The following is a 14,485-nucleotide window of genomic DNA, read 5'->3' as shown; positions in this document are numbered from 1 at the left end:
AGACTAGATTTAGGGAGTCTGAGGGTTGGGTGTTGGTTTGTGTTCTTGAAATTACTTCCTCAGGATTTCACATCTAACCAAATATTAACAATCATTTACTAAATAAATATTGTTCCATCCCTGGATGGGCAGACGGGAGTGTTATGCCTGCCTCTCCCCATCCCGTACCAAAAAATTAACAAAGACAGTTCAATTCATGACCCCAAGGCTGTCACAATCCAGACTAAGAAGTGCCCTGAGAGCCTGGCGGGATCATCTTGGTGCACACTCAGTAGCCAGGGGATCTGAGTGGCCAAGGAACACCCAGAACTCCTGCCTTCTATAAGTCCAAGGCTGAGCATAGCAAAGTATGGAGAGGGGAGGGTCTTCTAACATTGAAGTAAGAAGGAGCAGACTTTTCAGCAAGAAGAAAAGTCCCAGAAATTCAGATAAGATTACAAACAAATTATAAAGCGATAGGCTGGCTGAAACAATAATATTCAAATTAGTTCAATTCAGCAAGTACATATGAGTGCTCCTGTGTGCCCATCCTGGGCTAGTCTACTTGAGGGAATGGACACAGGAGAAACGAACAGGGTTTAAAGGGGAGGTAGTTCTTCAGGCACAAAGATCTGCAGATGGCTGCCTCTCCACTGGGAACCCCATGACAATTCACACAAGATCTCTCCCAAGACCTCTCAAAGCAATTATTTTAAGACCTCAGTCCCTGCCCCCAAGCAGCCAGGAGTCTGTTTCACTGGTATCAGATCAAGCAGACCCTTCCTGAAACTTTTGTAGAGAAATGGAAGTGATTTGGTTAAAACAGGGAATTTTGGCCGGGCGCAGTGGCTGACACCTGTAATCCTAGCACTTTGGGAGACCCAGGCGGGCAGATTGCCTGGGCTCAGGAGTTCGAGACCAGCCTGAGCAACATGGCGAAACTCTATCTCTGCTAAAAATACAATAACGAAAAAATTAGCCAAGCTTGGTAGCATGCGCCTGTAATCCCAAGTACTTGGGTGGCTGAGGCTTGGGAATTGCTTGTACCTGGGAGACGGAAGTTGCAGTGAGCCGAGATCATGTCACTGCACTCCAGCCTGGGCAACACAGCAAGACTCTCTCCAAAACAAACAAACAAACAACACAAGGAATTTCAAAGATGAAAGCAAGAGCAAAGATGGAGAATGGGTTGGAGGTCGAAAAAACACAGAAGTAAGAAGTAGAGGCTAGTGAGGAGAGCATGAATACTTTAGGCTGAGTTGATGGCAGCAAGTAGAGCCAAGGGACAGGGAGAATGAAGACATAGTCTCTACTGACTGGATGTAGAAGAAATGAAAAAGCAGAATCTAAGATGACCTTCAGTAGGAGTGGTAGAAGGGTGAATGAGGAAAGTCAGTAGCTCAGAAGAGAAGCATTTGAAGAAGGAAGACAATGAGTTCAGTAATTCAAGACTCGATCTTTTCTTTCCTGAACTCTTCCTGTGGTATCCCTGTTGGGTCCCCCTCTCCAGGATTTGTTCTCCAGTCCACCCTTTGCACTGAGTTTCTAAAAGGCAATCTTTACTGGATCATTCTCTGCATCCAGCCTCACAGTAGTTGCCACCACCTTGAGGTGAAAGGCCAAGGTCCAGAGCATGGCATACAAGCTCTTGGAGCTCTGCCTTACCTGTATCTTAGCCTCATATCCTGCCATTCTCCTTCTTGGGCTCAACATTCCTGCCATCCTGAAATAGTTGCATTGAAAAAGAAAGCCAGTTTCATGTGTCAGTACTTCTGTACTTGTTAACCTCACCCTGAAAATTTATTCCTACATTTCCTAGTTGAACTTCTCACCATCCTGTATCAGGTGGCTAAAAACCCAGCAAAGCATTCCCTGATGGTCTTCTCCACTCTCCAAAGGAAGGTTTGTTCCAGGAATGCAAGTCTGATTCAATATATGAAAATTACTCGATGTAATCTTCCATACTAATGGCTAAAGGAGAAAAATCACATAGTCTTATCAACTGATATAGAAAAAGTATTTAAAAAATTATTCATTAATTATTAACATGTATTCATGATAAAAACTCTTAGAAAAAAATGAATTAGAGGGTAACTTCCTCAACTTGATAAAGAGTGTCTACCAAAAGGCTCGAGGTAATATTATTTTTAATGGTGAAGGACTGAATGCTTTCTCCATAAGATCAGAACAAGACAATGTCTGCTCTCACCACTCTTATTCAACATAGTACAAGTAGTTCATGAGAAAGGAAGAAATAAAACTGTCCCTATTTGCAGACGAAATGATTGTCTAGGTAGAAAATTCCATGAAATCTATAAAACAACAACCTCCTAGAACTAATAAGTGAGTTCCTCAAGGTTGCAAAATGTAATACAAACATACAAAAGCCAATTTCATTTTGGCATCCATAACAGATGGAAGTTATAGTACTTGACACAGGAATTTGGAATCTTAAAAAATGGATCTTAGACCACCATGAGAGGGATCTTCTAGTTCTCCCTCACCCCATCAGTCTGTCTTGAGAAGTCTAGCTATGCTGGAACACTACCAGCTAAGAAGGTAGTATCTGGTGTCCATAACAAATAGACAACAAAATAAAAAATAAATGCCATTTACAGTTGCTAAAAAAAAAAAAAAACAAGTATTAATCTAACAAAACATGTACAGGACTTCAACTGTACGTTTTGTAGAGGAAAACTACAAAACATTGATGAAATAAACCAAAGAAGATCTAAATAAATGCAAAGACATTGTGTGTTTGTGGATTAGAAGATTCAATACAATAAAGAAGTCAATTCTTTGCAAATTTACATGGAAGTTTAATGCAATTCCTATCAGAATCCCAGCAAGATTTTTGTAGATATAGACACGATTATTCTAAACTTTATATGAAAATGCAAAGGAACCAGAATAGCTAAAATAACTTTGTAAAAGAATAATAAAGTGGGAGGAATCAATCTACCTGATTTCAAGATTTATTATAGAGCTGTGGTATTTACAGAGTGACAGACACATAGATTGATGAAACAAATAGAGAGCCTAGAAACAGACCCAGAAAATATGCCCAACCAAAGGTACAAAAGCAATTCAGTGGAGGAAAGATAGCCTTTTCAATGAAGCTCAACTTAAATCTCATATGTTTAAAGAATTAACTCAAAAATAGATCACAAGCTTAAATGTAAAACTATAAAACTTTTAGAAAACAAAACCCAGGAGAAAATCATGGGGATCTGGGGCTAGGCAAAAAGTTCTTAGATTTGCCATCAAAAGTCTGACCCATAAAAGAAAATAATAATGATTGGATTTCATCAAAATTTAAAACTTTTGCTGTGTAAAATGCCCTATTATGAGAGTGAAAAGACAAGCTTCAGAGAGCAAGAAAACATTTACAAGCCACATATCTGACAAAGGATTAGTAGCTAGATACATAAAGATCTCTCAAAACCCAACACTAAAAAATAAAACAAAAGCAATACAATCAGAAAATGTGAAAAAGACATGAAGAAACACCTTACTGAAGAGGATATATGGATGGCAAATATGCATTTGAAAATACGTTCAACATCGTTAGTCATTAGGAAATGTGAATTAAAATCACAATGAAATGTCACTATGCAACAGAAAGGCTAAAATAAGAAATAGTGACAACACCAAATGCTGGTGTGGATGTGTATAAACTGTATCTCTCCTATGACTGCATCTCTTCTTCACCTCTCCTATATTTTTGTGTAAACATGTTTCCATTTCTCTGGATAAATACTCCTAGGTATTTATCACACAAGTGTTCACAGCTGTTTTTCTGGTAGTCGCCCCAAAACTGTAAACAACCCAGATGTCCTTCAACAGGTGATAGCTAAATGCACTGTGGTACATCCATTGGTAAAAAATATCAGCAATAAAAAGAAATGAACTTCTGATGTGCACAACAAATTGGATGAAGCTTCAGGAAATTATGCAGAGTGAAAAAAGCCAATTCCAAAATGTTACATACTTGATTACAGCATTTATAGAACATTCTTGAAATGACAAAATTATAGACATTGAGAATGGAGGAGAGGTTGCCGGGGTTGAGACGGGTGTTGGAAGGAGGAGATGCAGTCGATAAGGTGGTGTGGCTATAAAAGGATAATAGCAGGGCTATTTGTGGTGACGATATTGTTCTGTATCTTGTCAATATCCTGGTCTGACATCATACTATAGTTTTTCAAGACGTTACCATTGGTTGAAAATGGGTAAAGAGTACACTGGATTTATCTGTATTGTTTCTTACTACTGCATGTGCATCTACAGTGATCTCAAAATTAAAAGTTGAATTTAAAAAATAAATCACAAACCACACTCATGTATTATCTCATAGTCAGAGGCCCAGGCCCAGCATAACTGGGTCCTCTACTTAGGTCCCAGCAGTCTGAGACCAAGGTGCCTGCCAGGGCTGCCGTCTCATCTCAGGTTTGGGGTCCTCTTTCGTGCTTAATCAGGCTGTTGATGGAATTCAGTTCCTTGTGGCTGTAGGACTGAATTCCCCGTTTTCTCACTGTTGACCACAGACCATTCCAGAGACCAACAGCTGCTTCTTGCCACGTGGCTCTTCAATATCCCTTCTCATGCTTTGAGTCTCACTTTCTAGGAGGGCCCAGGCCCATTTATGAAGTTACTTGATTAGGTAAGTCCCACTGGGATAATCTCCCTTTTGATTAACAAGTCAATAGATTAGTAACCTAACCATGGGCACTGATACTCCATCATATTCACAGGTTCAGGAATTATGTGAGGTGTGTACACCAGACGGTGAGAATTCTCGGGACTGCCTTAGAATTCTGCCTCCCACAGACCATCTTAGCCCCAGCATTCTCTGTGGGATAGGCAGAAGTCTTTGATGGGACTGCACCACGGTGCAATTCTTCTCTCTGCCCATTCCTGTTGTCACCAAACAATCAATGGGCTCACTTCCCAATGCACATAAAAGTCAATACCATGCACTGGATTTTGAGAAAAGAAAGGCTTTATTTCTAGCCAATTGTCAAGGAAACAGGAGGAAACACTCCAATCTGTCTTCCTGAGCTGGGGACTGGGTCAGGCTTTATAGACATATGGTGATGAGCCATGACTGATTGAGTCTTTCAATGAAGTGCTGCCGGGGAGGCATGATCTGACTAGATCCTGCCATGAGGTGACACCAGAGCTCCATCTGATTGGATTCCATATCCTGCCATTCAGGGTCTGCTTCTTCATTCAGTCCCTGCTCCCCAGTTTGAGACCTTAGGTTCCACCCATGGTTGAGTCGTTGGTTCATCCAGGCATGTTCAGGTTAGGTGATCTTCAATCCGGAGGATCCTGGCAACTGAAAAACAGCTCACAACTTTCTTACATAAAAATTGAACCAGAGTGGTCTGGTGCAGTTACATTATTTTCTTTGTTCCCTACTGTTGTGGATCCTTAGAGCAATTGCCCATAAACTTTCTGCACTTAAATCTTGGCCTGTGAGTCTGTTTCCTGAGGAACTGGGAGTGGTATTGTTGTACCAACCACTGAGCTAGAGGGCATGGAAGACTGACCGGTAACATTTTATTTATTTATTTTTTGGGGACAGAGTTTTGTTCTTGTTGCCCAGGCTGGAGTGCAATGGCACCATTTCGGTTGCTTCAACCTCTGCCTCCCGGGTTCAAGCGATTCTCCTGTCTCAGCCTCCCGAGTAGCTGGGATTACAGGCATCCACTGCCACACCCTGATAATTTTTTGTATTTTTAGTAGAGATTGGGTTTCACCATGTTGGCCAGGCTGGTCTCAAACTCCTGACCTCAGGTGATCCACCCACCTCGGCCTCCCAAAGTTCTGGGATTACAGGCGTGAGCTACTGCGCCGGGCCCTGACCAGTAACATTTAAAAATCTGGGCACAAGTTATACTTGGGACCCTACTTAAAAAGAATTTGATAGAGCTGTTGGGGGTAATCCCTAGGGCATCAAGTCAGGAGTACTACGTGGATAATCACTGGCAACCAGGTCACTCAATGATCTTCCTCCAGATTCTGTTTCCTGTAAAACTTGATCCTTCTTTATCATCACCATCACTGCCATCGTCATCACCATGACATCATAATTACCTTACACTGAAAGCTCAGTGTGTTCCAAAGAGTGTGCAAAACATCTTATCTACCATCTGATGAGTCATTACAGCAGAGTAGTTAAGGGTACCAGGAGTTAGACTACCTCGTGTTGAATACCAGCTTCTCCATTTAATAGCAACATGGCTTCAGTTGGGTAAACTTTCTGAGCCTCAGCTTCCTCATCTATAAAATAGGGATGGTATTTGTTTGATAAAATAACCCTTCATGTATAACTCTTAATACAGTGCTTGGTACAGAGCAAGCATTCCATAAATGTTAGCGATTTTGTAGTCTCATTTAATGCTTATGACAGCCCTGCAAGAGGATTTATAGCTGAGTAAGCTGAGGTTCAGAGAGGGTAAGCAACTTCCCAGAATCTAACAAACAACTAAAGAGTGCCAGGGGTAAGATTTCAACCAAGTTCTTTCTGAGCACGAAGTGTTAGCCCTTAACCATTATTCTGTCTTGTTTCACAATCGTGGGGATCCACAGGGGTGACAACAATGCCTTAAGCAGAACGCAGAAAGAAAAACTGAAAACATACACACAGAGTCAGAAAATCTCTGAAAAGGAAATGCTCGCGAGAGGGATTCCTAGTGTTTTACCTGCAGGGTGTCAGGCTTCTGAGCCCAAACCCATGTGCTGGTTTGTGGCTTCCTAAGTAGTGTAGTGGAAGTCAAAGTGTTTCTTCTTAAAAAAGATAAGCTGGGCAATAGCCCCTCAGGAAAATGTGATTGCAGCTCCATGATCCCCCATCCAGAAGTTCTGAAATTCAGACAGCTCTGGAAACCAAAAGTTTTTTCATAATTCGTTTGGTGGCAAAACCTGACTTGGCCTGAATTAATGCAAGCTCATCACCGTCTTGTTGCCTTTCTTGGGATGAATCGTCATACATTGCTGCAGAAATGCTCACGGGATGATTTGCGGAGAGGCTGGCCCAGACTCCACTGAGCTGTCAGCGACTATGTTACCTTTCTAAACTCTGAAAAATTCTGAGTTCTAGAACACATCTGGCCCTCCAGATATTTCAGATGAGGGCTTGAAGATCTTTTTCTATTCTTTTTTTTTTTTTTTTTTTTTTTTTTTTGAGACAGGGTCTCGCTCTGTCATCCAGGCTGGAGTAATGAGCTATGCAGTGACATGATCACAGCTCCCTGAAGCCTCAAACTCCTGGTCTCAAGTGATCCTCCCACCTCAGCCTCCTAAGTAGCTGGACCTACAGGACACCATGTCCAGTTAATTCTTTTATTTTTTTGTGGAAACAAGTTCTCACTATGTTGCCCAGGCTGGTCTGGAACTTCTTGGCCTCAAGGTATCCTTCTGCCTTTGCCTCCGAAAGTGCTGGGATTACAGGCATGAGCCACCACACCTGGCCTTTTATTATTATTTTTGACCATTTTTACTAAGCACCAGAGCCAAGTGTACAAACCCATCAGATTTTATTTAAGAGTGAGCTTCATTTAAATAATTTTTATCTGAGAGTTTTTCAGAAGCTCCCTTGTTCACTGAGAAGGAAGAATAGCAAGCTCCCGGCCATCCATACCTGTCCAGCTCTAACTGAAGGTGGGCTCAGGGGTTCTTGGTGGCCACTGCCCAGTCCATTTCCTGGAGTTGTGGTTTTCTTGACACTGTGTTGTAGAACATTCCTGCCTTGTGCTCATGCCCCAGAATGCTGAGCCATGTGTCTCTGTGATACAGTAGCATGTAGGACTAAGAGGGTTGCGGTGAGAATAGGAGAGGACGTTGGGCCTGTGGCTAAAAGAGCAGAAGAGAGACAGGAATGATGCTCTTCCAGTTCCTCTCCTGAAACCTCTGAAAACAGCAATATTTTTGCTCACAGTATTTTGAATTCATAAATGCCACATCGTCTTCTCTTCCTTCTTCGCATTTAAGTGAAATAAAATGCTCAATGAGATAATAGGCCTGGTCATATTTAAAATTACAAGTTCAGAGTTGCAAAGGAACAGTACCTCTGAATAACTGACCTGTCTCTCAATATTTCTGCTGAGTCTATTCTAACATTGAAAACTCTATTTAGCTACTTTGATGTGGAGCCAAATAGGTGAGCATCATTTTACCACCGTTTGTTTAACTGTACCTTGGCAAATGTCAAGTTCGAGTCTGGATATTTGGACTGTGGTGGGCAAAATGAGGTCGGCAGCCTCCCGATAGGTTTTCTGTCTGGCTGACAGCACCTTACCGACCTTCACTCATCTCATAGAGAAGGTCGATGCCTGACTCTTAGAGAAACATCGGATGAATAAGCCTTCTGGCTGCTTTCTTCTCTTCGGGATAAATATCAGAGTTCAGCTGGTGCAGAAGATCCTCGCCACAACTCCAGCTCCAGAGCTTACACTAAGAGCAAACTCAGTGAACACTTGGAGCATCTAAAGTGAAAACAGACCTGGCATGTTGACACATGCCTGTAAGCCCAGAGCTTTGGGAGGTCAAGGCAGGTGGATCATTCGAGCCTGGGAGTATAAGAGCAGCCTGGGTGACGTGGCAAGACCCCGTCTCTACAAAAAAAAAAAAAAAAAAAAAAAATTACAAAAATTAGTCAGGCATGGTGGTGTGTGCCTGTAGTCCCAGATACTCGGGAGGTTGAGGCAGGAGGATCGCCTGAGCCCAGGAGGCAAGGGCTGCATTGAGCTGAGACTGTGCCACTGCACTCCAGCCTGGGTGACAGAGGAAGACCCTGTCTCAAAAAATAAAATAAATAAATAAAGTGAAAACAAGTAAAAATATTTCTATATTTGGCCCTTTCCAAATTATTCTCATCCATTCCTTCTCATCAGTTACAATCTTTGGCCAAGTACACAGTTGGGCGATCCCGCTTCTGATACATTGGTGGGAAGCAGAGATAAAGGAAAACAACATCAGTCTCTTTTGAATTTAATTCAATTTTACAAACAAATTGAGTACCTCTTTGGCTTGATACTAGGGATACAGGGACTAGGAATTACAGTCAAGTCAAAGGAAGAGACTGCTCACTCTCAAAACTAAGAAGTAGCAAGTAGCACAAGATGTTACAAGAACACATGGGAGAGACACTCAACTTAGCCTTGTTGGAGGGAGGATCAGGGAAGGCTTCCTGGAGGAGATGACAGCCTATACTTAGTCCTGAAGACTGAATAGGAGCTTTTCAGGCAAAGAGGACGAGAAGAGGATAAAGATAGTGTATGCAGAGAACAGCTTATGCAAAAGTTCCGAGGAAAGTGCATGGTTTGAATGATACAGCATGTAATTTATTTTTAAATACTTCAGCATCAACTGAGAGATGTGTGCTCTTTTTAATCAACACCTTAGGAGCGATCCACTAACATGTGAAGTCCTCTGATCAGGGATACATACTCCAGAGTGTTTCATTAGCTTTGAAAGGCTCTAATCGGAAGTCCACACTCTAGAGGTAGCTTCTGCAAGAGCTTCAGCAATCTTTGTCTTCCTTCAGCACCAGAGCGTTTATTCATTTGTATAATGGGTTTAGAACTAGTTTTTCATTAATGAAATGAGTTGTTCACAAGATATATGGATGACTAAGAACACGGTAAGGGCCCTCCATGCTTGTGTGCACAGAGTGTAAGAATTTTTCAAGCTCAACAGCTTACACCTTTCATAATGTCCCACCAAGCCTAAGACTCCATCTGGTCTTATGCCACACACACATAATAGATGATTCTATGCTGTCTGGCCTGAATCTGACTAGTAGCCCACATGAATTCTGCCACTAGAACATTTTCTCATCATGCAAGATATGTGTCATATAGAGAACAAACATCTCATCAAGCTTAGAAAAATACTTACGTGTATTATAGTGCCTGCTTATCAGTAAATGTTTATATACATAGCAGAATTTGGTCTGGGTCTTACTTTCAGTGCAACCTACACATACCCCTTGGATGGGTAGCCATAGTAGAGGGGATCTCTAATCCTCATCTTGTTTTAACTAAGGCAGGCCATAGATACCTTTCAAAAAGAACTTAAGAATTATGAGAGCCAAATTGGCTGCAGTCTGTTTTCCACAGCAGGTCTCCTTGGTTTGTTTTTAACAGTGCTAGCCATCCTTTCCCGCCACTCCAGGGAGGAAGTTATCCAAGGTGGGTCAATTCAACTGGGCAGCAGGAAGGAGCAGAATCCCATGGAAAGGTGCCCAAGTTCTACCAGGGAGATAATACCAGTCCTGACAAATCTGCTGGGTAATGCAAGGACAAAAATAAGAAGACTGCTTGGTGACTGGGAGAGCTGAGAGAAAGATGGAAAGGGGTGTGAGGCCCTGGTTAGGATGAGTGGGTCAGGACTGAGGCTGTGACCAGCAGGTGACTGCCACAGCACACCTTCGTCATGATGCCAGAACACAGCATGCTAGCTTCAAGGAGCCACTCCCAGCTGGACACCAGCCAGCTACCCACGGCCAAGCTTATTACCTATTGCTCCTCCAGCACCTCCCGAAATCTGCTCTGCCTCCCGCGTTTACTGTTCAGCTAACGGCATCACCCTCCACATGGGAATCACCCTGGGCACCTCCAATGTCATCTCCCCAATTTTAATCAATCACCAAGTCTAAAAACTTCTATCAACAAAATATCTCTTGACTCCATTATAACTGGCCCACAATCAACTGCCTTGGTTCTGGCCCTATCATCTCTCCTGTGGGCCATTGCCACAGCCCACACTACAAGAGCCTCCTTGCTGGTCTTCATACCTCTATCCCATGTCTCAGCTGCCTGTCTGGGTCTCCCACTCTTCCCTGGATTCAGGGTTGCTCTGGTATTCTAGTAGTGCCTCCACCCCTTGGTTTTTTGTTTTTTGCTTAAGCTGTTTTAGTTTTTAGTCCCTTGTGACCAGAGAATATTTAATTTAATTTAATTTAATGTAATTTAATTTAATGCAGCACAAATCTTTAATACGATATTATTTCACTGCTAACACAGAATTTCTGGCTTATGGTAAAAGTACAGATTTAAAACCCTGTAGAGACTCCACCATTGTTCCCAGTACATCAAATTCTAGAGCATAGATTATTAGAACTGTTTTGATTGCAATGGAGTTAGAAACCTAATTAAGACTAGCTTGAGTGAAAAGGGGAAGTTGGTTGGTTCACTTAACTGAATTATAGCAAACACAACGGTTGTGCCTCAGGGACTGGAATCAAAGACTCAAATATTACTGGAATTCTTCCTCCGTGTGTTGTCAATGTTGTCTTCTCCATGCACCTGGATCATAACCTGTAGCAACTTGGGCCTCACAAATGCTAAGCTGCACCCATCTTTTTAAGTTCCAATATGAAAAATCCCAGGGAGGGCCTCCTATTGGTCTGGTTGGTATAATGGACCTCTAGTCTAAGGAATATGCCTTGGATGGGGTCACCATGATTGACTCTATATGCCCCTGGACAGGGGCCAGATCATGATACATCATTAATGTTGATGACAATGGAGCACTCGGATAACCCACCCAAGTTCTGGCCGTGAAAACATAGCCAAATAATTTTCTCCCTGGTCAGCTAATCCCTAGCAATATGACATAGAAGTTAAGCCCTTAGGCTCTGGAGTTAGAGGTGTGTGGGTTCAAATCCCAGCTCTCCCAACTATTAGTTGTGTGACCTTGGACAGTGTGCATAGCCCCAGTGAGCCTCAGTTTCCTGATCTGTAAAATGGGGAGGGAAGTATAATGACATTGTGTGAAAATTTAAGGAGGCAGGGCATTGAGAGCACTTAGAACACAGCCTGGCTCTTGGTGTACGCTTGTCAGCTCTTCCTGCTCCCAGCAGCCTTGGCATGAGTGGGCAGCCTTCAGAAGGCAGCAGGGCCTCAGGCTACTGCCTGCTGCCAGCAGAATGAGATCAGGGTTAATCAGAGGAACAGACTGACCTGATTCCCAGCACTCCAGTGAAGTGACCCATCTGACACCTTGGAGAAGACAGTGCCAGGAAGAGGAGTTGCTTGGCACATGACATTCTCCATAAGGAAAGGCTAAGGGGTCTTTTCAGAGTACCTTTGTCTCCCTGCCAGAGGAGAACAACATCTGGGAGGAAGTATTTCTTCAGCTTCACGGTTGTAATGCCGCCAGCCTTGCGGGTCATAGCCTGGAATCATCTCTTTATTAAATAATAATTAAGAGGCCCCTGTAAAGGGAATCTGGGTCTAATTACCTGACTCATTAAGCTACCCCGTTGAAACTGGGAGGTTGTTTTGCTCCTGTGGCCCCACTCTAAAGCAATTTTCACATTTCTGGAAGCAGCAAGTGGAGTATCACTTTTGTGGGGGGCTCAAACTCAAGGTCCTGTGTTTAAGTATACACGTCACTCAAGAAGGCTCCCACCAAGCATTCAGCTCAAAGGGTGAGTCCTCCCCTTTCCCGTACTGCAAGATCTAAATTGGTCTTGGAACGGAGAACACAAGGAAGGGCCGAGGGACCAGCTGGGCAAGGAATCAGCTCATTAGTAGCCTCTATGGAGGTGTTGAAATTGAGCAAGTTAAAAGCATATTAGTTTAAATGAGACTTTTCACAAATGAGGGGAAGTGTTTAGGTAGGAAGCAAATGTAATCATTTTGTGACGGGGCATAATTTGATAATTAATGGGGAAGTTGTCAGTATAATCTTGAGGGAGCCTCAGGAAATGAAGAAATCTGTCTTTATTAAGGGAAACTCAGGAGAAAAAGTTATTGGAATGCAAGCAATTCACCAGCAAGGTCCTGGTAGCAAGTCCTTATTAGATGTGTGTGTCGGGATCGTCTCTCCGCCACATCTGTGTGTTTTGTCTTGATTCACCAGGCCCACTACCTCTCCTAATGGGAATGTAGAGAATAGAGAACACTGAAGGCGGTTGTGAAGCAAACCCAGGCTTCTTTCTTCTTTGCAGATGGGCTGGCCAGCGTCTGCTGTGCTCAGCAGGAAGCAGGGAGAGACAAGTCTCACTGGCTCCCTGGGGGCCAGCCAGATTTTGACGCCCTAAAACCTGTGCAGCCAGGGTTCAGTTTCCCAGAGGGATGCCAGGAGTACGCTTTCATGGAATGTGCGAGCCCATGGAAGAGCAAGCCCATGGAAGCGCAAGCCCATGGAAGCACACTGCTAGTATCCCACTGGGAAAAGAGGACTCCCACTTGGCCAGAACAGGAGTCCCAGAGAAAAGCCCCACGAGGGTGCCTAAGCACAGTGATTAAGGCACGGGCTCTGGAGCCAGAATGCCTGGCCTCAGCTCTCCACTTGGCCACAGTTTCTCTTGACATTAAGTGTGCTATTCAAGGTCTCTGTGCTTCAATTTCCTGGTGCCTACCTCATAGGGCCAAGGATGGGAAGAGTGATTCTATGTAAAGGACCCACAGCAATGCCTGGTGCTGAAGGTCTGCTCAACAAGTGTCGTTAGCATTTGCTGTAACTACTAGCCATGTGTGGCATCTGAGCACTGGAAATGCAGCCAGGCTTGGTTGATATGTGCTGTAGGTTTAAAATGCACACAGAATTCAGACTTTGTGCAAGAAAGAGAATATAAAATATCCCAGTGGTAACTTTTAGATTATTGCATATTGAAATGATAGTATTTTTAATATTTTGAGTTAAATAAATACATGTTATCAAAATTAGTATTGCCTATTCTTATTAATTTTCTTATTATAGTAAAAAACACATAACATAAAATTTACACTCTCAACCACTTTTAAGTGTACAGTTTGGTAGTGTTAAGTGTACTCACATTGTGGTGAAACAGATCTCCAGAACTTCTTCATCTTGCAACTCTCAAACTCTATACCCATTAAAAAACTCCCCATATGCCTCTCTCTTCAGCTCTGGCAACCAACCAGTTCTTGTTTCTATGAATTTATATATTTTAGATACCTCATATAAGTGGAATCATACAGTATTTGACTTTTTGTGACTGATTTCTTTCACTTAGCATAATGTCCGCAAGCTTCAGCCATGTCAAATCATGTGACAGGATTTACTTCCTTTTTAAGGTTGAGTAATACTCCGTCCTTTTATTTTTTTAAGGTGGCTATTAGCAAATGTAAAATGTATTTGTGGTTCCTATTCTATTTCTCCTGGATAGTGCTAGTTTAGAACTAGCGGTTCTCAACCCCATCAGTTCCAACCCCTCCTTATCACAATGAATTTGTAACACTCTCTTCACTCTCCTAAAATAAACTGTATAGATGAAATAACTGATATGCACACATAATTTTTTTAAAAAATATAATGACCTAACTGTAAGTATAAAGAATAAATAAAAGGAAAGAAATCTATAGAGAAAAATATATATTTTAATTTATTGTTAGACAAGAGCACTTAATACAAAATAATCAGACGCTTCAATGAATATGTAAAATCACCACTAATGAGATAGGTGTCAATGCAGAGTAGTCACTCAAATTTTAGAAGTGATGTTGCCAGCAGAAACGTGATATCC

The 14,485-nt window shown here is 42.4% G+C and overlaps 1 long non-coding RNA gene across 1 annotated transcript; it reads right to left on the bottom strand.

Moving 5' to 3' along the window:
• Positions 1 to 2,777: 2,777 nt before the first annotated feature.
• LOC144330825 (uncharacterized) lies at positions 2,778 to 13,989 on the bottom strand. Its single transcript, XR_013397355.1, has 2 exons — positions 13,775 to 13,989; positions 2,778 to 5,320 (listed from the first exon to the last, which is right to left on the bottom strand). It is a non-coding gene; the product is annotated as an uncharacterized LOC144330825 (long non-coding RNA).
• Between the last annotated feature and the right edge of the window lie 496 nt (positions 13,990 to 14,485).

The sequence above is a fragment of the Macaca mulatta genome, chromosome 8 (genome assembly GCF_049350105.2).
Source record: "Macaca mulatta isolate MMU2019108-1 chromosome 8, T2T-MMU8v2.0, whole genome shotgun sequence".
Lineage (NCBI taxonomy): Eukaryota > Metazoa > Chordata > Mammalia > Primates > Cercopithecidae > Macaca > Macaca mulatta.
The sequence above is the reverse complement of the archived record's forward strand: the minus strand, read 5'-3'. Positions and strand labels throughout refer to the sequence as shown.